The sequence below is a fragment of the Pygoscelis adeliae genome, unplaced genomic scaffold, assembly GCF_000699105.1.
Source record: "Pygoscelis adeliae isolate BGI_AS28 unplaced genomic scaffold, ASM69910v1 Scaffold92, whole genome shotgun sequence".
NCBI lineage: Eukaryota > Metazoa > Chordata > Aves > Sphenisciformes > Spheniscidae > Pygoscelis > Pygoscelis adeliae.
The window spans coordinates 2,083,826-2,108,505 of record NW_008824306.1 but is presented as its reverse complement, the minus strand read 5'-3'; the positions used below and the strand labels follow the sequence as shown (position 1 = coordinate 2,108,505).

General features: G+C 47.4%; 1 long non-coding RNA gene across 1 annotated transcript; it reads left to right on the top strand.

Annotated features, from left to right (window-relative positions):
• Positions 1–15,584: 15,584 nt before the first annotated feature.
• On the top strand, positions 15,585–18,831 carry LOC103912601. Its single transcript, XR_663381.1, has 2 exons — positions 15,585–15,705; positions 18,599–18,831. It is a non-coding gene; the product is annotated as an uncharacterized LOC103912601 (long non-coding RNA).
• The last annotated feature ends 5,849 nt before the right edge of the window (positions 18,832–24,680 follow it).

The following is a 24,680-nucleotide window of genomic DNA, read 5'->3' as shown; positions in this document are numbered from 1 at the left end:
GCTGATGGGTTGCATCAGTTATGCCTGTAGACAGAGGTTGGTGTGAGTTTACATTTATCTCACGTGAAACGCAGAGCCGGGACCTGCCCCTCCAGCAGGGTGTGGGCGGGTGGCCCCTGCTTGGGCGCCCCAGGAATTCCATGCTGCCTTCAGAACAGGTCTTTATGGATCACAGCCCAAGGCACCAATGCTCCCCCTCTCTTTGCCTCTCCTGTGCATCCTCCATTGCTTTCTCACCAGTAGAACAGTCCTGGTCTTTGTTTCCAGGGCCCTTTCCTTCATACTGCATAGATGAACGATTCGATTTGTTACTGTAAGCGGATGAATCAATGAAATTAGGAAAGAACAATAGCACCAATAACTGAATGTTGGGATAGATATACAGTACAGGCAAGCCATCCAACTTTCCTAAACTAACTTAACATAGGTGGTCAAACTGTGGCACAAAACCCCAATCGTGTGTGTTTTTTTCATAAGACTCGCTCACTTAAATCAGCAGCTTAAAACAAAATTAAAAACAAGTTTCTCCAGGAGAAGAAAAGGCAGTGAGCTTATGTTTGCTTCTATCCTTTCTTCTTCAAAGTTTTTCTATTTCATAAATTACTCTCACCACAAATGCCTTCCTATTAAATGTAGAGAAAAGAACAAGATTATCTGCTTTGAATATCAGCGGACATACTAATTTGGACAGATTCTCATCTGCCAGACGCTGGAAGAGCTTCTTTCTGTGGAGCTATGTCGAAGTACACAAGCCAAAGGTATGGACTTTTTTTTTCTAAAGAAGTACTTGCAGTGACTTATGTGCTAGTTCAGGCTGCTGTGTTGGTTTTGGATAAGACACAAACCTCTTTTAAATGTTTTTTCCAAAAAAGAAAAATTGTCTTGTCAGTTCCCTGAAGGCCTGCTCTGCAGGGCTCTATGGCCAGCTGCTTTTTTTTTTTTTAAACAATTCTCTAATTGCTGTCTTTCCTAAGCCTTATAATTTGTATGTCATAGTGTAAAGTTTTCTGTGGTTGCAGAAGTCCTTATTGAATGTCAGCGGTACTCCACGAAAACACCTGACTAAGTAGGAACCATCTAACCCTTGGGAGTTATTGACTGCTGCCTCCAAGGGCGTAATTAACAAGTGGCAGAACTTGCCATGTGGGTCATGTCTTACAAGATCCCACAGTATCGGTATTGATTATGATTAGATTAGATTAGGTTGATGGTAAATGCTTATTTAAGTTATGAGATTTTCAGGCAAATAGTGAATATCCTGTCGTGAGCACCACCAAGCACACTTTGAACACAAAAACACTTTAAAATGATAGTTAGAATCATCGTATATGAAATACCTTGAGGCATGTATATATGCAAGAGACTGAGCATGCCAGAGAAAAGCCAGATTCCTGTATTTAACACCTTACAAGCTAAAGGCACAAATGAGTTCAACACACTAAGACGTAATTTTACATTAAAAAAAATAGCTTATGGAAACCTCCGTTCTGTGCATGCCTGCCAGATAATGGCACATATATAGAAGATGGCAGCAAACACAGCTGGGCTGGCACACCATGTGTTATTGCCTTGACACTGATTCTAAGGAGACTTTCATAAACTTGTACAAGGGAGACTGTTATTTTTCAGCCCCTCAAAATATGTAGGTGTTTTTTTCAATCCTGAAAATTCCATGCATCTGTCAGAAAATTTCTGTTTTATTCAACAAAGATAGAAGAAGGCAAGATGATTTCGCTGCCCAAGCCAGGGCGTCTGTTGCCCTTTAGATGTGCTAGAGCATCCGAGGCATCTGCACACAGCTGCAGACATGACAGAGGACCTAACAGAGATCATGCCTTTGCAAAGCTGCGGCTGAAGGGAATCCTGAAGTATCTCATATATCTCTTGTTGCCTAAGGTTAGGCAGCTGAATCTCACCCATTTTTTATTTTCATGTGCCACTTGAATTTTCTAATATCTTCTGACCCTTTTTTTCTCCTCCCCTGTCTTACTCTTGCTTCCTCAGTAACAAAGTGGGAAAAGTCTAACAGGAGGAGAGATAAAGAAGGAGAAAAAAAAAAGAAAAAAAAAAGAAAAAAGAACATTTCTTAATTTTAAAAAGTCCAAACAAAAGGAAGCAGAACTGTAAAAAGCTTTACAACAAAACATTTTCCTTGGTTTAAAGTGACTTGCAGTTTTGCCTGATCCACTTTACCTACTAATGCCTGGAAAACCCTCCACCTCATCTGTGAATGCTCTTTTCCCAAGTATAAATAACTGGCAGATTGATTCAAAAACCTTGTTGTGCCACAAGCGATCAGATGATGGAAACAGTGCAGTGAAGCTTCTCATAACGTCAACCCAGGTTAGAGCCTCCTGCATGGTCTGGAAGACAAGTTAGAGGGCCATGAATGGTGATCCTGTTGCTGACCTCCTGAATGGCCTCGGTTGCCCCACTTTGTCTTCGCTGGGATAGCAGGAAAGAGTAATGAACCCCAGTGCAGTGTCATGAAGGTTCATGTCAAGTGTTATAACTGCAAGTCCTCTTAGCTGCCTGCAAGAATTATTTCAAAACCTCATCTGAGAGAAGAGCTGGTTTTACTGGCAAATGAGCATAGAAAATGAGAGTAGAAATTGCCCTTCTAGCAGGAAGGACAGCAGATCTTCAGACTGTGAAGTCTGTGGGTGTTTGTGTGTGTATGTGTGCAGCAGGGGAAGAAGCAATAATTTACTACTTTCCAAAAAGCAGCAGATGGATCTACTCCCTTGATATTGGAAGTGTTTGGTCCTAGAGTTGTTGATTTTACTCAGCTCTCTTTTCAGCCAAGGCTCAACGAGATGCTATGGCCACAGCCAGAACTACCCCTGGATGTAGCTCTGGAGAAGCAGTGGGGCTCTGTGGCGGAGGATCTGGGGCTCGCCACTGGCCAAGACCTGTGTGCCTCTTCCTAGGAAGGCTCCAAGAGAAGTTACCATACTGCCTTGAGAAGTCAGACCACGGAAAAAGAAAGAAGCTGGGCTCCCACCAGCCTTTCAAACCCGGGCACATCCTGAAACATGACAGGCTCCAGAAAGCAGATATATGCAGTTCGCTCAAGTACGGAAAGCTGCATTACGAAACTTCTGTTGCTGCTTTCATATTACAACGCCTTTCTTTTTTTTTTTTTTCCCTCTGAGGTTTTATCTTCTCTTCGGCACAAGGTACTTACAAGTCTTAGGTGCTTTGCCATTAGGGTTGCCTAGCTTTGATGGCAACACCATCGCCCTGATAAACCCGACACTGAGGGCCCTCCTCTGCCCTTCAGGCAAACATGTAATAGCCCTCTGTTTGCTGCATAGTTGGCAAGTGAAATGTGATGGGAGAGTCTGACAAAGAAAGGCTCTGTGGAGCCCTGATGCAGATGACAGGCCAACTGTCAAGGCTAATATGGTGACCTCACCAGCTTTGAAGATCTTGGCAGGTGGGAAATAGCAGGGAGTTTTGCACTCATCTCCATGACCATCACCTTCCTCCCTCAACCCTCCTGTTATCTTGCCCAGCTCTCACAGACACATGGATCCAGGCAGAGCAGAGCGGGTAGATATATTTCTTCCGCAACAGTGAAATTTTCAGCCAGCGTGGCCTGTTGGGTCGGCAGTAATTCCACCTCCGCCAGTGCCCTCTCATGCTGTGTGCAGCCTGGGATGAAGCAGGGGAAACCCAGACGCACCTGTGCCGTGATCTGTACAGCTGCAGCCAGCCATGGACTGCTGCTACGGCTCAGGAGCAAGGAAAAATGACACAACCACTCTTCATCAGCATCTTTGTGGTGTAGCCTGTAATCCTCCACACATGTTCTACCAGGCAAATTATCAAAGCAGAGCTGTGAGTGTCAGCAAAGACTCTCCAGTATCCTTGGGTGATAACGTTTGGTTGTTTTCCCAGACTTTACTCAAGACAAGTTTACAAAAGCAGGCAGAGAGCAGTCCAAAAGTGAGCACAACAGAAGTACGTAAATCAGAGGGTACAGATGGATTCTCTCTCGCCCATCTCTGCTGAAACCAGCAGACTACAGTGAAGGCAGTGTACTTTCACTCCTGCCATTCCCTGAGAAGTCTCTCCACTTCCAATCCCCCCAACACTGGTTTTTTCTCCCTGGCAGCAGCAGGATCCTCTTTCTCTTCCATCACAGTTTCGTGATGCCAACTGTGTCCTGCCACCAAAAGGCTGGGACCTAGCCGCACCACTGAGACCTGCTCAGGCCAGGCTGAGGCATCCAAGTGCCAATCCTGCAAGTTCATACTGGGGCAATTCAAGAGGTTACATTAAAGCAGGCAGCTGCGCACTGTCCACGAGACCTCTCCTCTGATGGTCACTGACTGTGTCGCACCAATGAAAGAAAAGGAGGATGTGCCTTGTCCTTGCTACGGCAACTCACAGCCACGGTGCTCATCTGTGCCGGAGAGAAAGCGCTAGCCACTTCTCCCTCGCGGCTACTCACCTGCAGAGGCAATACCCTCCAGCAACGTGTCGAGGCGTGTACTCTTAGAAATCATCCCAGTGTGACCTGGCAGGGCTTTATGAGCTAGGGCCCTTGGAGCAAGCCTGAACAGCCCCACCATGGGCTGGCTGGTCATGAGATGGCCACCAGCACAGCTGCCGCAGCCTTCCTGCCGTGGAGGTGATCTGGAAAGAGGGGTTGTCACCGTGTGATTGTAAACTCCTCATGGCAGAGCGCATCTTTCATCACTCTGAGAGCACCAAGCACAACAGGGGCAAGCAGGGGGACAGTGCTGAGCTGACCCCTTTTGGCACTCCCCAGACATAAATATTTATTAATAATAATAACACAATAAAGAGAGCCAAAAAAGAGCAAACCCTGCGAAACAGTGCAACAGTTACCTGCCAACTGAACCCTAACAGCAGCAACAACAAACACAGTACAAGTAGAAATTATCAAAGACAACTTGGGAGGAAACCACAAGAAATGACAGTTGAGCCTTATTAGTGCTATAAATCATAGAACTGGTTTCAGTTCCTGCAGCTCCTCACAAGCTGTATGACGCTGTCTCTCGCACAGCAAGCAATAGGGGTCTGCACAGCCTGGAGGCACAAAACAAAGCAGGCGGGGAAAAGCGCCGCTTTTTACCAAAGTAATTCTTAATTTAATTGTAAATCAAAGGCGGGGGGGTTCTGTGGCTGTCTGTGAGCAACGAAGAGCAGAGCAAGACGTGTGTTGGGAGAAACGTGGACTTTCTGGGGTTTGGAAACTTCTTTAAGTGAGTGTTCCAGGCAGACATCCTCACAAGGCTATCTGCTTCTTTGTTTGTTTGTTTATTTATTTATTTGAAGATTTACCGCCTCTGCGCTCTGCATTTGCCTGGTTGTCCTTAAGCCCATCGTACATCTTGAGGTTTTTTTCTCCAGGGGTGATTTTGAAAACGGGAGCTACAAAGTTTGATTCCTCCTCTGACTCTCCTCTGAAGTGGAGGGGGCAGAGGGAAGGGTTAGTCCACCTCACCTCTGATTTTAACAGTGTTTGAAGCTTCTTGAAGCACACGATCATTTTTAAGCTGGGACCCTCCCATCCCCAGCCGTTGATGTGCATCACTGATTATCCTTCTTTTCCTGCATAGAAAATTCATTCTATACTGAACTCTCTCAGCAGGACTTTAGACTCACCAATAACCACTGTTATCTACCTTGTTCAGGGAAGCAATGAACCTAGGAATTAATAATAATTACTTATTTTTACTATTATTTAAGAGCCAGCAATGTGCTCAGCATGGTAAGAGACCAAAGATGGAGACAGCCATGGCCTCAAGACAAATGCTTTCACCCTAGAAATACCTGCCACTAGGGAAAATTCTGGCTCCTAGGAGTAGCTCCAGAGACTTTAGAGCCAGTCCCCAACCCAGAGAGAAATCCCAAGCATTAAATTGTGTTTTTAAAGCACGCCTAAACGGCACCCTGATCATTATGTGATGCCCCATGCACTACTGCATCGCAAGGAATACCTAGTAAAGACATAACCCCAGCAGGTAGCACGCTGTGGAGGAGCAAAGCAAATGACAAAGACTCAGACCAGAGTGCTCTCTAAGAAGTTCAAAGGAGGAACAAGTTAAGTTCTGTGTCTTACCAGGTTTGCTTTAAGTTTGAATTATTGATTATCTTCTCCTGGCCAGTAAGAAGGCAAGAGTCACATAAGCCCGATTGCTTTTGTTCTCAGAAATCAATCCTTAACCATCTCACATGAAATACAGTAAAAGCTTTCACATCCTCAGGCTCAGGCTAGATGAAGGGGTTGTGTCTGGGACTGCACTTTAGGAGAGGAAGCACCACCAGGATGGTGAAGTCTGATTACAAGGCACCCGTGCAGGCATTGCAATACACTCTAACTTGCTTGTGTCCTCTGCATGTCTAAAATGCCTAATAAATGAGGGACCATTGGTGGAAAAATGATAAATACAAGGCAGTATTTTTGTTCTGTCTTGTGATATATCTCTGCAGCAGCACTGAGCATTTGGGGCAGAGTCTCTCAACCAACTGAGCTGTGCTTTACAATAGCACAACCTCAGAGGAGAATGCCACAGTGGCTTCAACCTGCCACACAACCCTCATTTGGTCCATTTGATGCAACCACTTCAGCTAGACACATCTTAAAAAGGCTAAAGTAACCCACTCTTCCAGTCAGACGGGGAAACCGTAGGTTCTGCATTGCCAGCAGCTACCCAGAGGGCAAGGCACGGCCCAGATGGACCATTTCCAGACCACAGGTATCGCGCACAGCTGGGGCAGAAGCAGAAGGCAAGTTGTTCACACTTCTGAGTGTTAAGTGACCAGCAGCAAATGGTTCACGTAGAGACACTTCTCTGCATTCATTGAGCTGCAGGAGCCGGTTCGGTCTGTAGGCTTGTGTGAGGCTAGGGAGAGAAAGTTTTGCAGCCTGGCCCTGACAGGGGACAGCAGCTGACACTACAGTTTGGTGATCACAGGCTAAGCCACCCCCTGCCAGACGAAGCTGTCCTAGCCTCTCCTGCCTCCTGCCACTAGTTCTCACCCTGAGGTCATCTTCGTCTTTGGCTTCATGAGAACTGATCCCTCACACACACTTTTTTTCCTTGGTTAATTTTAATCCAAACTAATTCCTTCATTCAGGTCACTGTGTGGGCTCACATGCTCTTGCATCCAGCAAGGGAGTGAGCGCTGGTAAGCAGGACCAGGCAGCCAGCAGGAGAGCTTTCTTCTGCTTACTACAGCAACTGCTTATTGCCACTGTGGCTTTTTGGGTTTTGTTTGGGTTTTTCAAAGGGGAACTCTCAATTACGGGGCAGAACATTCAAACTCTGGCTCTCTACTTATGGCTCCAACATGTCCACAGTGGTCTTGTGCTCCTGAGTAAGAAAAACTCATGTGAACTTTTCTCAGATATGGACCTACCACAGGCTCTGCTAACATGCTGCTATGTTACGCACAACCTTGTAAAACTTTTAGGGCATATGGTATGAACTCCACAGTCTTGCTGGGCACACACCTTATGCTGACTCTGGTGCCTTGCCAAATTTCTGGGTGTAAAGGTAATCTATCCCATTGTCCGAAGTCCAAGATAGCCTGGACTTCTTGCAGTCATGCTGTAGGACAGCCTACACCAGTACATAAGGTACTGAAACATTTTGTGTGCAGCTGCTGTTGCTGGTGACTGGCAAAGCAAAGAGTAATAGGATACTTGGCTTTGTTCTGACTCAGCCTGGTTGATCTTTTGTGTGCGCGACCAGTGCTTTCAGTAGCAGGACATATACATGCCTGCTTGAAATGATTGTGAAGCTCAGGCTTGACCAATCACTATCTTGCTCAGGGAACAGGGCTTTGTGCAGTTTCTGAAAATAAGCACATCACACCAAGAGTTACCCAAAAGCACATCACTTCCTCCTCATCAACAAGATCATGAAGCCCCAAAATTCATCTCCTTCTTCCAACATCATCTTCTGATCCCTGGAGGCAGCACTGTGCCAGGCCAGCTGCCAGCCTGCAAGGACATTCAAGCAGAGTGCGCATCCAGGAGTCGTACGTGGTTTTTCAGGGGCCAGGGAACAGGTGACGCAAGGAGCTATCACGAGAAGCCTCAGCTCCTGACCTGTTCTGCTGCACAACATGCGAAATCTCCCTTCAGGATGGAGGAAGCTGCCGCTTTCCCTCCCACACAAGACTACCACTTGCCATGTTTCTGATGGGGGGGGTGTTGGTGTGTCACCTCATCACACAACTATTTTAATCTGCCAAGACTTGCATCACTTGTCTGAAGATGAGTCAGACCACAGGAAGTGAGGAGCGGCATATGCAGGTGAAAGAGGAGGGGTTTGACCCTCTCAGATAGGGTGGTTGCTGGAAAGGAAGGACAGGAAGGATTGAGATCTACTATCCAGTAGCCCTAGACCAAGCAGACATTTGATCCATAATCCCAGCATCCCTTCCATTCTCCAGGCAGTACAATGAAAATATCCGCTGCACTAAGGATTTTTTAAACAATTAATCTGTAGGAGTCTTCAGGAACTTACTTTGAACTTTCAGGCCTTTCTCCTCAATCTCATCAGCACTAAAAAATAAAAAAGAGAGAAGAACGGGATATTTTCTTTAACAGAGCACAAACACACAAACTCAACTAAGGGTCTGGGATACAGGGTTTGTAGCAGTGATGCTGGCTAGGGCTTTGGCATATCACTGACACATCCAGGACTCCATTTCCCAACTCATAATGTGCAGTGTTTGTCTAAGGATGTGAAATGCCTGAGACAGAGACAATTTGTGTATGACACCAGTCACCTTGCCAGTCACCAATCACAAAACTGATTCCAACATCAGGCTGAGATACTGGAAACAGAAATGGCCTTGACACATGATGGTTAGCGTGGCCTGTCTTGTCTTGATAATGCTTCTGTCTCTGTTAGCTGCCTTCACTGTCCGTAGCCTTTGCCTTCTGCTGGAAGTTTCCTCCACCCAGGCTGTCCCCTGCTCCCCTCTGTGCCATACTGACCCAGCTTCCTACTTAAAATCAACTCCCAAACCCCATTTCTGCTGTCCTGGCTCCCTCCATCACTGCATTCCCTTCTCAAGTGCAACCAGGCTCCAGATTTTGATACAGCTCTGTTAGGGGGAACCAGCATCTGATTAGACCTTCCAAATAGCATTATCTTCCCACCCCTCTCATTACTTAGAGCTATTCTGAAGACAATAGATGATCAGATGTGCCCAGGGAAGCAGCTGGGGTAAACACAGGGATAGAAAAGCTAACTTAGGAGAAAAGGCACCAAGAGAAAAACAGTGAACCGCACTTTCAAGTTTTGCCAGCATAGCAGAGAGTGTGGGAACAAATTACAACCATCAGTGAGATACCTCTGGCAATGAAAGCCCCAGTTTCTTCAGGAAACTGGTATAAGTTATACTGGCAAAAACTGTATCTCCAGTAGGAGTTTGTCAGAAAACCCTTCCCAGGGTAGGCAGAGACAGCAATATTAAAAGGCAATAATATAGCCCAGCTGTAGGAAGCCTCTTTTCATGGGGAGAAATATTTTCCTGTGACAAGTCTCAAGCAGTTAAGCTTCAGAGAGCTTCACAGTACAGGCAGAAGCTTTGTACATTTTCTGTGTGAATATGTATTTAATTATGGCTCCAATGCAGAACACATTAACATAAACAAAGAGGAGAAATAGAAAGCAGGAAAGGAGGGAAGGAAAAGGTCTGGTTTTCACCTGTCTCTGTTAGCAGCAGCCTTGACTCCTCATGCTTCTAGGGAGGACACGGAGCTGTGCTTGGACATTACAGCTTACCTGTCTGCTCCCAGCAGCTAGGATCAGCCTCCTCAGCCCTCCTGGTCTTGCTTAGGGATTAGTACACGTAGGACCATGGTCAGATAACCGGGAACCAGCATGATAGTGAGGCATAATACGTTGAGGAGCAGGGGAAGAATAGGGTGGTTGTTGGGGTTTATTTTGAGGCCATCTGCAGACCCGCAGACCCACAGACCCTGAGAAGAAGAAAAGTTAGCCACAGGAAACCCTCTGTACCCACATTTTCCAGAGAATTTACATTGGGGGAGGCATCCCTCCAGGCCAGCAGAGCTTTCTTCTGACTGCAGGCATCAGTGTCTGAGGGCAAAGTAGGGCTCTCTCCCCAGCCCCAGCCCTCCAGCACTGTGACTCCAGTACAGCCCTGACACAAGGCCTTCCCTTACCTTCTGCCTTTAAGGGACCTGTCCCTACATGGTAGCTTCCCACTGCTGTATTAACCCTCCACCTCTTTTGCTACCCATGGAGAAGGAAGACAGCACACATCTCCATGTCTCAGCTCTCCTACTCCCGCTCCTCCTTCCCCTGCCTGGGACACAGTCCTTCACACAACAAGAGTGCTTTACATTGCCAAATGATGGGCAAAAGGACAGATGAACAAGAATGGTGGTGCAGGAGAAGGAAAGCTTTGCCTGAAGACCAAGGCAGAAAGCTCCCCTTTCCTCTGCCCCTCAGTCCTGCAGGACTGTCCCTCCACATTTGCATGAACATCCAGCTCCCCCGCCCAGTACATGGTGATGACTTGTAGCCCATCAGCTTTCTGAAGTAAATAAATCATGTCCTTTGCAGAGGACAGCAGAGGGTTCCTTCTACTGAGACTCTGCCCTGACTGCCCTGTACCAGAGATAAAGAACTCACATTTATTTTTTATTTTTTAAAGCAGGGGCCTTTGCCAGAGGCCAAATATTCTCTCGTTTCTGTACCAACACTCTCACGTGCCCATCTTCAACTGGAGTTCACAGCGACGCCCTCAAGGATATGATGAACTTCCAAAATGTGCGATACTGTTGGATCATTACTGTGCTTCAAAAATGCACTCTGAGGGAAATATAAATCTGAACCCTTGACAGAAATCCCTCCCCTTTGTTTGCACTAAAGGTGTTTTGCAATCCAGTCCCAGCATCGCCAGCAGCAGTTGAATTCTACCTCAATGCTAAAAGGCCAAGCAGAAACCAGCTGTACCCAGCTCAGTTCTAGGAAGCACCCTCACATGAAACTCTGCTCAAAGCAGGCCAAACCCAAACAACTCTTTCAACGCACATGGCTACTTGGCATCCCATCTGCAGTAAAGGTCTGCTGTTACCACTGGAGTCGACAGGGTTAACACTAAAAGGACTTTTTTTCTTGGAAAAAAAAATCCATACTGTAGATGGGGTAGAAAGTTTTAGCCTCTTGTGGTCAAGGCTGGCTCATCCTGGTACCTACATTCAGGACTGCCTCAACAAGTGCAGAGTTGTTTAATTATTGACAAAGAAAAAAGTCCTCCGTCCAGGCTACGCTTCATTTTAGGAAGAAAAAACAACTCTATCCAAACTGGCAGTGCTTGAAAGTTTTGCTTCTTTGTATTTTTAACATCAGTGCACATAAAGAAAACACAAGGCCCAGCCTGAACAGTAGCAAAGAGTGCTTAATATTCTCTTTGCATAACCCTAACAAATCAGTGCATGATTTAAAAATGTCACTGCACATCTGTGTTTGGTGTGTGTTGCTGCAAAGTGGGGCAGGAGGAGGGGGAACGTGAAGAAGAAAAGCAGTAGAGATCCTGCAAGCTATTTACCTCTCTGCTGAATAATTTCCCTGACGCTTGCTGCAAAGCAGGGATGAGCGCTGAACTCCTGCGTGGCCAGGAGCGTGCCTCTGCAGGAAGGCTCCAGGTCCTGCTGCAGCACTTGGCCTCTGAGAGAGCACTGCTGACAGGGGCTGGTAGGGGCTGCCCATAACCTCTGCTGCTTCACGCGCAGATAGTATCTGTGAGATCTTGCCTTTCTGTGGGTTTACAACAGTAACAGCTAAGGTTTGCAATGAAGGGTGCTCAAAATTAATCTAATTCTTTTGGTGGCAAAAGAGAAGCCTCAGGTTTTTTCCCAGCAAATCTACTGCATTTATCGCTTTAATGAGGAAGCATGGGGTCTGCTCCCTCCATACATCCCCAGATGACAATTCATAGCCCATTAAGCAGCACTTCCACAGATCGTAACTGACTTTGGATGAGACCTGGCTTGCCAGAAAAGACAGGAGCAGACGCAGCTTCACACACCAAATCACCCACAGCCTTCTGGGAGGGCAGTTGTTTTCGTGGTGAGTCCCTCTGGGGCTTCCCCAGCTGCTCCCACTAGCAACCTGACATACTTCACTCGTGTCCCAGGCACTGAGCAAATACTCAGTGGATTGAACAGAAAGTACCATCGTCTCATGGTGATAGGCCACCATGTGCCTTTCAAAATGTGAGCGGAGAGACATTCTGGAAAAATGTGTACTGCTTGTGCCGTCCAGTTCTAGAGATAAATAGAGGACAAGTCTCCATGGCTGCCAGTCTGGCACTTTTCATGGGTAATAAAATACGCTCAATGCTTTTCAAGCTTTTCTACAAATAATCAGAACTGTTTGTCACTATGTTGAAGGAATTAGGGTTTTTAGACACTGCTGGAATGATTAAATAGAGGCCTTTCTTTCAGAAGGGCATGAAATTTAGCTGAAAAGCAGGGTTTGTGAGTTTTCCGCTGGGCAGACAAACTAGCCAGGACAAGCTAGCAGGAAGAAAGGCAGGCTCTCCAAGGGGGCGGATTTCCCCAAGTGGCGTAGGAGCACAAAGCCCACTGACCTTGAGCATGGTGGCCGCTCCTAAGCCTGCCTGTGTCGCTGTGGGATGAAGGGGACAGAGAAGACATGTTTCAGTGAGTCAGTCAGCCTTTGGGTCACGTAGGAGGGTTGTTGCAACTCGCACGGCGGCATGCAAGAAGGGAGAGGACTGAGGGCCAACCTGGGAAGAGACATTAAATTCTTGGTGAGGGGGATGGTGGTGGGACATGAAGGAGAAGGTGCTGCAGGAGCTGCCAGAGAATGGACTGACTGAGTACTGCTGAGGAAATAGGTCTCCACGTTGTCAGCACAGAAACGATCACTCAAGTGTGCAGCACGATAAAGCTACCTAGGGACAAAGTGAGGAACAAGGAGAGGGACTTGGGCAATGTCCTAAGGAAGGCTGATAGTAGCGAGGAGAAAAGTGCTGAAAGAAGACAATGCAGGAACACCTAGAGAGGTAGGATGAAAACCAGGAGCGCGAAAGGCTCTGGAGCACCCTGGGAAGAAAGCTTTTTGATAAAGGAGTAATGATCCACATCAAAGGCAGGCAACAGACTGGGAAGGAGGCTTCAGAGTGTGCCAGGAATAACAACTGTGCCTCAGCTCATGTTGTGTTCCCTCTCCCCCTGCAGCACCATCCTCTTCTTTACATTTCATCTGTAAACTCTTCAGGGCAGGGACCTGGCCCTCCTCCCTGTCTAGCAGTTCAAGCAATCATTTGCCATTCATACCAGGAATATCAATTGGATGAATGTGCATGTGTGCTTTTAAATACAAGGGGTGATATACCCCTGAAACCACACTGCCATTGATTTACTCACCCCAAGAGTTCAAAACCCTCATCAGGTCCTTGCCCTTCTTCCCCTCTATGGAAACTGGGAGGCTGTATTAGAAAAGAAAAGAATACATCATGGGAGAAAAGAAGGAATTGTTTTGGCTTCTGCTTTTTCTGTTTCCCAGGATCACCCCCAACATAGATGCAACGACCTCAGTACAAACATTCAACCTTAAATGCACATAAAATGCACTTATAATTCTGCAGCCCCTGGCTACCCTCTCTTCACTCACATTTGCTCTCCTGCTGCCACAGAAAGCCCCCTTTCCATGCTGGCTGTCTGCCTCCAGCACCTACCATGCACCTCAACTTGCAATGGCAACTTGCAAGATCCCAATTCTTCCAGTCCCTGTCTATGCACTAAGAGCTATGTTCAGCCTAGAGAGTCTTTAAATATATTCCTAAATATTTATACTGTAGTTAGCAGTGATCCAGGAAGGAATTTAAGTGTTTCTTTGTGCGTCTCTAGCTGCAGTGGCACTTAAAGCATGTACATAAGGGCTTTGCTAAACGGGAGTGGGCCTTAATGCACACTTAATTACTTTGCAGTCTGGGCCCGAATGTTTGCCTATATTGCAGTGATCAAGCTCTGTCTCTTGATTTCCTGTCTGCAGTACGGGGATAAAAAGAACAGATGATGATGTGTGATGGCCTGACCTTGGGATTGCTGAATAACTCATGACTGGCAAAATCCTGGATTGATTTCAGTTGGATTTTATGAGGCATGGAGCTGGAAAGACTGATTTTTTCCCTCCTCGTTATATGGCAATGACTAGCCTAGCCATGGCTCCTCATCCCGCATTCAGTATTTCCCCTGTCTGCCGGATGCTAAGTACTTTCTTTCTTCTGTCCTAGTGCCCTGGTTTTTAACCTTTTCTAATTTGTAGACCCTGCATATTTTCTAAGGTAGAAGTGCCCCCCTTTAGAAATTCAGTAGCCATGGGGCTGTCCACACAGGACAGAATTTATGACAATGCTGAAACTAGTTTTCCTTGCTGCTTTCCACAGACCCTTACAGGTCCGTGGAGAGCGGGCTGCCGAGCACTGCCCCTGGCTCCTACAAAGGCTTTTGTCTGCTCCCAGTTTCAAGTGCCACCAATGACCACCAGTATGTGAAAAGCATTGTTTGGATTTAGACTGGGATGAAGTCCCTGTGAACCAAACCTCCTTATCATTTTGCCTTCTCTGTTCAAGTGAACCTATTCTCTGCTCTCAGCAAATTCAAATTTTAACACTACAGATTTTCTGCAACAGAACACTGCCTTGATAACCATGTAGACTAGGAAGCCATTAATAGCGAGCAACAAAGAGGAAAGAAGATTACTGCCTTTTAATCTTTCATTTGTTCTGTGGATAGCTAATAATTACTTAGATGTTATGGCCAGTTACAATTACTTGCTAAGTTTCACAAAACCCTGTTTCTATAGTCATCTTTGAAAACAGTAAAGGAAACTATGTATCTAATAGAAAGAAGCGGTTTCTGAGGGTATAGTCACAGAAATCCTAGACCAGGTAGTAAAGGGTTTTAGGCACCTGCCGCTCACTAAAACCAATGAAAATTAGATACTGTTAATGCCCTTCCAAATCTGGATCCTCGTGACTACAGCACTTGCTGTCAAGTGTTATGATGGTAGAAACCTGAGATGAAATTAAAGCCTACATCTACTCACAAGGGGCGCAAGCTGTTTCTCTGTAGTTGTTTTTATTTTATTTTTAAACCAGAACTGCAGGACAAACCTTTTCTTCCCATTGCCGCAGTGTTAAAAGAAGCCATATTTTCAGCTCTGCTAACAGTAAAAAAAAAAAAATATATAGTGCGGTAAACCAGTTGTGACTTATTTGCTTAGTATCAAAAGCCACGGAATAAACCGTGTGACATCTGTGTCTTCAGCTGCCATTTCGGGGAGCAGACCTCTCCTTCCACCAGGCAGCAAGAGAGGCCATGACAGCAAACTGGCATGTACAGTCAGAGCTGGAGAGCAGCCACGGACCGGAGGCGAGAGCCGGGTGCTGGGCCCCAGCAGCCCAGGCTATTTCTAGCTTTGCTACCGGCTGGGTGAGCACGAGCGAGCTGCTCGCAGCAGTGAGGCCGAAAGTCTTTGCTGGCATAAGTCACCTGCTTTACATTCTGCGAGGGGTTTGCTGTGGCTTCGCAGACGGTTTGCACGGCAGGTGGTGCCTGATCCTCCTCTGCGCTCCGCGGGCTTAGCTGGAGCAGCCTGGGCACACAGGTTGGTCCAGAAGAGCTCAGACCTGCTGGTCTTCCAGGTAAGCCACAAAATCTGCCCCTTTTCCTTGGGTTCTGACAAGGGAGGGAAAATACAAGAGCAGTGACTGGCAGGAGGCAAACTGCTGCTGGGTGAGAGCTTTATGTCACTGTCTCCTTTAATTTCACCATCACTAGCTATGTCAGTGAGTTTAAATATGAGCAATGGTGTTGCTCAGTATTGTCAAGGGCATGCAGAGCCCCAGCCCGGTATCTAAATGAAATCCACTGAAAAATGACTAAACAGGATTAGCACAACCTGAGCGCAGATACAACACGAACGCATGCTCATGAATCATCCTACACCTATGTGCAGAGGTGCAAAAACCCCCATGAGAGACAGCAGAAGAAACTAGTGTTGGCATAATGGGATCAAGCCCTTCCTCTAGGCAGGGCATTGACCGTAGCCCCCTGCAAGGGCAAACGCAGCCTTGTAAGGGTGCTCCTACCCAGGCAGCCACCTCCAAACAACTGAGCAACCTGGGGTGCATGGCAGGGCTGGCGTGGTGCAGGAGACTGACCCTCCATCCGCTTGCCCCTACCACAGCCCCTCTGCTGGGGCTGGCTGCAAACACTCTGAGGGCTCCTGCACCTCAAAGCAGTCATGCATGTGTGGGTGAAAACCCTCTCCATGAAAACACCTGGAAGCCAAGGAGGGAGGAAGGAAACTCTCACAAGTTCAGGGTCCTGCTGCAGGCAGCTGCCTGTGGTGCAATCCCCTCAGGCTGCAGGCAGGGAGCTGGCATCGCAGGCAGAGCCATTCACGCAGGAGCAAGGCCTCCTCGGGGGAGGGCTCCAAATTCTGCCATTTGTTTCCCTTTTCGATCTGACAGGGCAGAGACAGATTTTATTGAGCTGCTGAGCAACTCGTGAGGCCTGTCTACTCACCGAGGCTTTTCTGAGAGTGTGGGTTGAGAGGTTTATTGGATCAGGGAATAATTTAGTATCCATTTTTCACAGCATGTCCATTCATATTAACCTGCCCTTGCAGTCTGTTTCCCTCCCCACCACCCCCGGGTACTGGAGGGATAGGAGTGGAGCGAGTGCCTTGTCTCTGGCTGTTCGCTTGCAGTGGGACCCCTGCGTCCCCAGGAGCACGGTGCTCATGGGGCATGGGCAGGAGTGTGGGGCTGGATCACTTTATTGACACCACCGCTCCCTTTTTTCAGGGTGGGAGGAAGGCGGCCCCGATCAGCCCACCCCCCAAATGCCATTCTGCTACCCTGCGCCAGCTCCTCCCAGCAGACATGAGTGGGTATTTCTAGAAGACACATTAACTGTAAGAGAACCTGTGCCTCCCAGACAAAGCCGTCCACCCCACCAGTCAGGAGGCACACAAACATGCCTCTCCTCCCACCTGGCTGCTGAGGACGACCCACAGGGAGACAAGCAGGTCCCTGGCAGAGCTGCTCTGAGTTCAACATTGGGTGCACCACATTTCCCCTGCATGAAATCTTTCACCACTGCACACTTGCTGCTTTAGACAACAGCACAAGTTCTCCCCAGGGGTCATTTGAAGCAGCACCCTATTGCATCAGCCCACCTCAGGCCGGGACTGGAAGCCCAGCTCTTTGAATGTGGTGAGCTGGTTGCCTTTTGGACGGTCCCCCATAGCTACCTTTGATCCAAAGCTCACCTAGAGTTGTCACTTGGAGGGAACATCAAGGATGACAAGAAGAGCTTCTACCACTAGATTAGCAATAAAGGCTAAAAAGAGAAAATGTAGGCCCATTACTGAACAGGGAAAGTGATTTGGTGACACAGGGCACAGGTAGTCAATGCCTTCTCTACCTCAGTCTTCATCCGCAAGGTCTCCCAGGCCTCTGGGCTCAGAGGAATACTACCAGCAAGCAGATAGGCATTGACTCTGGGATTGCCTGAGAGATCCTGATCTCTTCAAGTCCATCAGACCCAACAGTTGCATCCAAGAGTGCCAAGAGAGCTGGCCTATGTCCTTGCAAGGACACTCTCTAACATCTTCGAAAGACTGTGGAGGTCCAGGGATTTCCCTGACAACTAAAGAAAGGCAAATGTGAGGCCTGCCCATACCTGTAGGAAGGTCATCAAGAAAAGGGAACTGGGAACTTCACTGGTGTGTGTGGCAGGAAAACAAGAGACAACGGGCATAAATTGAAACAAGACAGATTCAGGCTAGATGCAAGGAAAAAAATTTCCGCATGAGGACAGTCTAGCAGGGGAGCAGCCAGCCCAGGAGGCTGCACAGGCTCCATCCTGGGAGATTTCAAGCCCCGACCAGACACAGCTCTGAGCAGCCTGGTCTGGCCTGGGGCTGACCCAGCTCTGAGCCTCCCAGGGTCCCATCCAGCCTGAATTATGCTGTGATCCCATGCTGAGTTGAATTGGACAGCAACAGTAGGAAATTAAAAATACAGAAATATAATCCTACTGTTGACACAAATAGCCCCAATTCTCCAGACTGCTTTCATTCTCAGTCTGCTCTGACTTATGCAGGAAGCCAGACTACCTCTCAGCCAGGGCAGCAGTACAGATCTTTCCTCACTACTCCTTTGCCAGTCTAAAGGCTTGAGGCTACTACTGCTAAGAAAAGAGTCAGATGCGTACAAAGCAACTGCAGAGGCTGGCTGCTTCTGTGAGGAACCAGTCGCCATCACCTCCGCTCCTTTTCCCAACTCCCTTTCTCTCCCTTCCCTCCCCCATTGCTCCTTCAGTAAAAAACCAAACAAGAAAGCAAACCCCCAAGACTCATCTTACAGGCTCTGTGTCCCACCTCTCCCTGTCCCACTCCACTCCCTAAACCTAGAGGGACTTCTACAAGGCCGCAGTCCCTCTCCTGGGCCGTAACGGCAGTGCCCTCCAGCAATTGCAAGTTGAGCAGCCTAATGATATTAAAGTTCCTTTCACCCTCCTTCCTAGCTGTGGCTGAGGCTAAGCGCAGCTCAGAGAGCCATCAGGAACAGGAACCTCATCATGAGCAGCCCTGGCCGGAGACACAATTTTGAGGGAAGGCTACAGCAACCTCATGTTTAGAAAAGATGCTTGAACTCCCCTCCTAAGTGGTCATGGAAGCTATTTTCATCTTCAGCTGCTGCAGATTTGTTCCTGAGATGGTGGCTGCACCAAGTGGCTGACACAGACCTGAGAATCAATCGAAAGTAATTGAAACAGAAGAGGCTCAGCAATCAACCTATTAGGTTGCTAGAGCCAGAAAAATGCCACTATGAGGAGCCAGAGAAAGGGAAACCAACTTTCCTTCTGAAAACTTAAATTCAAGGAAGAAGCTTCAGCTGCGCTGTCTTTTCTTACAAAAAGAATGAAAATCTGTGGAATTCTCCTTCCGTGTATTTTTGTCCCCTTTAATGGGAAGGGGAGAAAGGAAAGAAATCATTAAACCCTTAGCTGTAAAAAATGCCATCTCATTCTTTTTTCTTTCCCTCATTCCCCCCCTCCATATGCAATAAAATGATTCTTTGCTCTCAACTGTTGTCTGCTGTGGCAGCGGTTGGAATGGGCTTTGTTCTTCTTCACTTCACTGCTCCTCACCGGAGGACTTCGCTGGCTGCAGCAACCTATTAAGCTGGTTGCTGGCTCTCTTCTGTCAGAGTAGGAGTTGCTGCCAGAGTCCGGTTATTTCCAAACGCCTGCATGAATCGGCTCCCGCAAAGCCAGACCTCGGAGCCGTTGACAAGAGCGTAAGCCGAAGTGTTAGGGGCTTGCCAGCCTCCACTAATTAACAGTGTATGCCCTTCCACCATCCCTCACCCAGGTTTCACAACCTTCTGGTAGGTGCCCCAAGGGGATTTACAGCAGTGAGCTTAAATATTTTGTCTAAATCACTAGAGCAAAAAAAGAAAAATTAAACGTGATCTTTAAAAAGGAGGAGGAAAGCTTAACCACTTGCATTCATGATAAGGCATATGCAAAGAGAAAATGTAGCACTGAGATTCAAATTTGGAAAGGACTGCTGTGTATGCCGGTAAGCAATACCTTACCAGCCTTCTCGGAGAGCTGAAGTCTGAAGGGCCACCCAGTCCTCTCTCCTACACAGGTAGCGTGCTGAGCTGAGTTACTTTGGTTACAGAGGATGTACTGACTTGACCCTGATACCAGAGCCTCTTGTTGACTCTGAATTCTGTGCAACACATCCTTGGTTAGATGCAGTTATGAAACATCATAACCCCTGTTACTGTCAGGATGAGTCCTCCCCCCACACGAATTTCTAATTAATTTGAAGGGAATGAAAACAAAGTTTCCCCTTTCCTCCTCACCTAGACAATACAGCACGGCAGGGAGGGGGATAGATTTAATGTTATGATTGAGGCTTGTATTTTGATCTGTGCAGTGGGAACAAACTAGCTGACCAAGGGGATTTGGCTTCGGTTCTGGGGTGATTAGTGCAGTTCTGCCTTGTTCACACTGTCTGTGATGAGCCTGGGTGCGCAATGTTGTACATGCTCCTGGCAGTCCCCTGCACCAGGGACTTTTCCATGGGTTGGGCCAGCTGTGGAGAGGGCATTTACAACAGTGAGGTTTACTCAGGGGGGTTCTACCTGACAGTGGTTTTATAGAGTTGGAGGAAAATATGTCCTGGGCTCTGCAGAGCAGTGCTCCAAGTTTTATCAGTACTTACTGCCTTCTGAGGGTACCACTGAAAATGTCTGGGCAAACTGCAGCTTTGGGGACCTTAGCAATTCACACCTGCATCTAGCCAGGGTCTGTGCAATGGTACAAGCACTGTCCAGATTCACCATCAACCACAATTTATGTGAGGGATGTGCTCTCCCTTTGGGCTTAAGCAATAACACACCAAACACACCTTCAGAGAGACTATTGCTTTCATGAGAAGTTTACATGAAATAGCAGGGGGAGGGAAAGTGCTGTGAGAAATTAGAGGCTGAAATTGTGTCCTAACACTGCTAAGAGAAAAAAGATCAATTTTTTCCCACTAAGCCCCTACAGCAGTGTTTGATCCAGTATTACCTTCCTCCTAGGGAGCAAAGACGATGATGCCATGCACCGCTCAGGAGTAATGCTGGAGTAATATGGGAGCTCATAAATGCAGAAGAGCTATGTCCTAAAGCAAGCCTCCCCTGCAAATGCTGAGTCATCAGAAATACAATGCCCTTCTGCCATCATCTGCAAACAGCACCTGAAAGAGGCGTGATTAGACCACAGTTAGGAGCGGGGACCATCCGAATTCTGATGCTGGTTCTGATACGTCCCTCACATGCACGTGGGGAGCGTTTAACAGGGCTCAGATGTTCAGAGGTTCTTAACATCTGTCACTCAAAGACCTTCAAATGCACCATGGGCACTTAAATCCTCTGAAAAACTGATACTTAACCTTCTGAAAACAGGCAGAAGAGGAATTAAGGTTAGTATTTGTAATGTGCTTTTAAGAAGAAAAAGGACTGAGTGTTACTTTTAGTTCTTCATTACTTCATGCAGTAGAAAGCTGGAAGATATAAAGATGAACAGCAGGATAGGACTGATATTAGTACTGGGAGTGCTGTTGGGTCATTTCTGGTTTTTTATGGGTACCTTTATCAAATAAATGGGTGGATTATGTGCACCATGAAGGAATAATTCTGGAGAGGTGATGTTTGTTCCATCAAAGGGACACTCTCAAAGGACATGCAAAGTCCCCTAAACTTTCCAGGATTAGCAATGAGTGACCTAATATCTCCTCCCACCACTAGTCCCTAACACTTTACAGAAATTAATGCACAGAATGTGACAACTTCTCATGAAATGCTCAGCTCCATGTATCCCATTTTCCTGTAGAGTTCTCTGTATAATATAGAAACAGAGGGGGGGTCGGGGAAATCTCTCTGAAAGCTCCTGCCAGCTCACATCTATTTCATTCTTTTCTTTTGAAAAGAAACCTATTCCAGATGGTTTATCATTAGAACTTTTAAAATCTCTGACATTATGAAACAAATATGTAAAGTCAGGTTTAGCACAGCCTGGATGCCCTCCTGAGAACTTTTCATACTGAACCTGGGCCTGTAGATGCATGTCCACCGCAGGAACCGGTGGACTGCCCCAGGTCAATACAGCCAGCCATCAGATATTGCTGACGAGGCAGGATTTGGGCCAGCCTGTGACTGGACAACCTGTTTTCCTGTCCTCAAAGATCTTACTCTTCCCAGGGCTTAGGCACCCACTGTACCACATGAGCAAATATGCTTAGACCAATGCCAGCAAGGTCATCCTTGCTGTGACCTGGACAAGTTGTCCACGTTTATATCAAGGCTCCCATGACACTCTACAAACAATATAGTGAACAGGAGCTGCAGTATCTCCCCCTGAACTGCATGCCCTCCTGGGTGTCAGGACTGCAGCCGGGCAGACAGCCAGCATGCTGAGGGATGTTTTAAGCAAGGCCTCCGAGACAAACCTCTGCTTTCAATAAAGTGCCACAGGATTTTTAATGCCCATGCAGAGCAGGCAGCTGTTACCCAAAGGACATTCTCCACCCTAAAATTACATGGAAATTATTTGCCTCTGAAGCTATGTTTAGCCTACAGAGATTCAAACATATAATTCTAGGATATCTAGTTATTTGATTAAAATGCTAATATAGCCACCTAACTGCTAATGCTGCCAACCAACTGGACTCCCTAGGGCAGCGCTGTTATGTTTGCTTTTTGTGTCTCACTCTAAGCCAGGGTCTCACCCTAAACCAGGGGATCGTGATCACTGCTTTAAGCCCAGGGGCTCAACCTCCCCAGCACAGTGACTCAGAAGAGCAGCCAGCTCAAAGACTAGAGAGGATGCACAGAGATTTACCCATTGCTTCATTCCAGGCAATTTCCCTCTCCCACTATGAGCTCCTGAGCAGCAGCAGTTGTCTTGGGTTCCTGAGGAAGGTTTGCCTGCTGAGGAGGCACCCCTTCAACTGAGAAACTGCGACTTTTTAAAAGGAGCAGCTAAGTATGTGCGAATGGGTGCCACGAGCTTCCCCCCAGAACTTTCAAAATCCTTTTGCTCACTGCCACTACAAGGACTAGGAACTTTGCCTTCAACATTTTCCCTGTGAAGAACAGCTCTCATTTTATCCAAAATTACCTCTGTCCAACTTGATTTAAAATTCGTAGTTTATCGTAGTTAATTATTTCCACTGAAAATCCAGGTACCAAGATGTTCAAAACCAATATTAAGTATGAAGGAATTCACTGCACATCATTTTAAGCTCCTGCTATGAAAAAACATTCCTTCGTCCTACATCCTTTTCCCACCTCGGGGTCTCAGTAAAGAACTATGCCCCAGCAATACTACGTGATTTTATGATATATAGATCTAAGTTCTTCTTCTAACAATTCCTCGGGTTTGTCACAGCTGCTATTCATTTTTTAATAGCCCCTTTTGCTGAAAGGGCACGGTAATGATGACCATGCTGATGGTGCCTGTCCTAGCGCTCCAGCCTGACAGCAGGGACTGAGCACAAGGCCGGCGATGCTCTGCGCTTCACAGTGTCTGTGTCCATATAAGCTGCCTCATCGCTGGCTCCGCAGGAATCAGGAGTGAGTCTGAGAGGGTGGTTTTTCAGAAGAACAAGGAGGGGAAGGATGAGTGTATATGCCTGATTAGTTACAGGCAATTAAACATGTCTAGCTTTCCCCTTGCCTCTCATCCCTAACCTCCAGCCAGTGGAACAGCTCGCCTAGCAGAAATCCAGCACAGCCATCTCCCAACGCATGAACCTTACATCCCCTCGCCTTTATAACATGGTGCCTGAACTCTTTCAGCCCCTGGACATCAAGCCATTTACACCCACTTCACACAGGAGAGTGAAGCGCCTCAGGACTGTAAGGAAGGAGGCCACCCCTTCCCTGCCGACCGATCCTGCCTCCGATCATAGGGCAACACCCTCAAACCCGCTCCCTGAAGCTGCCGTTACTCATCTTGAACCAGAGCAGAGGCAGCTTTCAGAGATACAGGGTTGCAAGAAACTTCTGCCACTCTGGTTTGCAGGCCCTTGGGCTTCCCTGGCTTCACACTGGTTTGACCCAGGGCACTTTACTTACAGAAACATTCTGTCTCAACCTAATTTAAAAACTGCTGTTGCTCCAGCACCTGTCCTCCCTGACACTTTTCTTGACTAAGGGCAGTGCAGTCTCAGGGGTTCTCCCATAAGCTCACTGCTGTCCTAGGTTGGGAAGGATCAGGCTGCTTGTCCCCTTCCTCCCGTCCTCCCCCAAGAACTGCCATGTAGCCTCCTAGGACGCTATCATCCCCTCCCTCCCAGGATTTCTAGTACTGTGGCCAAGCTCTCCAACAAAAGTCTCACCAAGGCTGGGTATCATCCTCACCCACGCTCCCCATCCTGCTTCTTCTGCCACTTCCACCTCCAGGGAACAGGCTCTAGACTGCTCTTGCCAGCGAGGAATGCAGCCTTTTGCTGTTTAAGGAAAGATGTGGGTGGGGAGAGAGTCCCTCGAGCTAAGTGGAGAGGCAAAACCTGCAGTCAGAACTGCAAAAACTGTTCCTCCCCAATGTACTCATCCCTTCCAGGCCACAGCCTTGGCCTTCTCCCCAGAATACGTTTGACCCTGCTGCGTTAGACCCTTCCCCACCTGAGACTCCCATTAACACTTACAGAAGAAAAGGGAAGGTCACTGGCATTACCCACCACCTGCTCTGTCCATTGAGCACCTGGGCATGCTTTCACATCCCAGCAGAGCTGCAGAAGAAGGTCACAGATCAGCCTCCCCCTGCCACTCCCTGGGCTACTTTTTGCATCAGGAGCCCTCCCTAGTCTGACAGAAAATCCCATGTACCACAGATTATTTTTTTCTCCTTCCGGCCGCCACTGTTCCTACTACTGCCGAAGCTGTAGTGAGAGCTGGTGAGGTCAGTGCTTATTTCATTAGAGCCTGTACCTCTTCCAAACAGGGTACAGGTACATGGATGGAAAAGACAGAAGAAAAAAGTCCACAGGATTAGTCTTACTACAGCATGTAGCTGTGTTTGAGCATGGTCACCACCAAAAAAT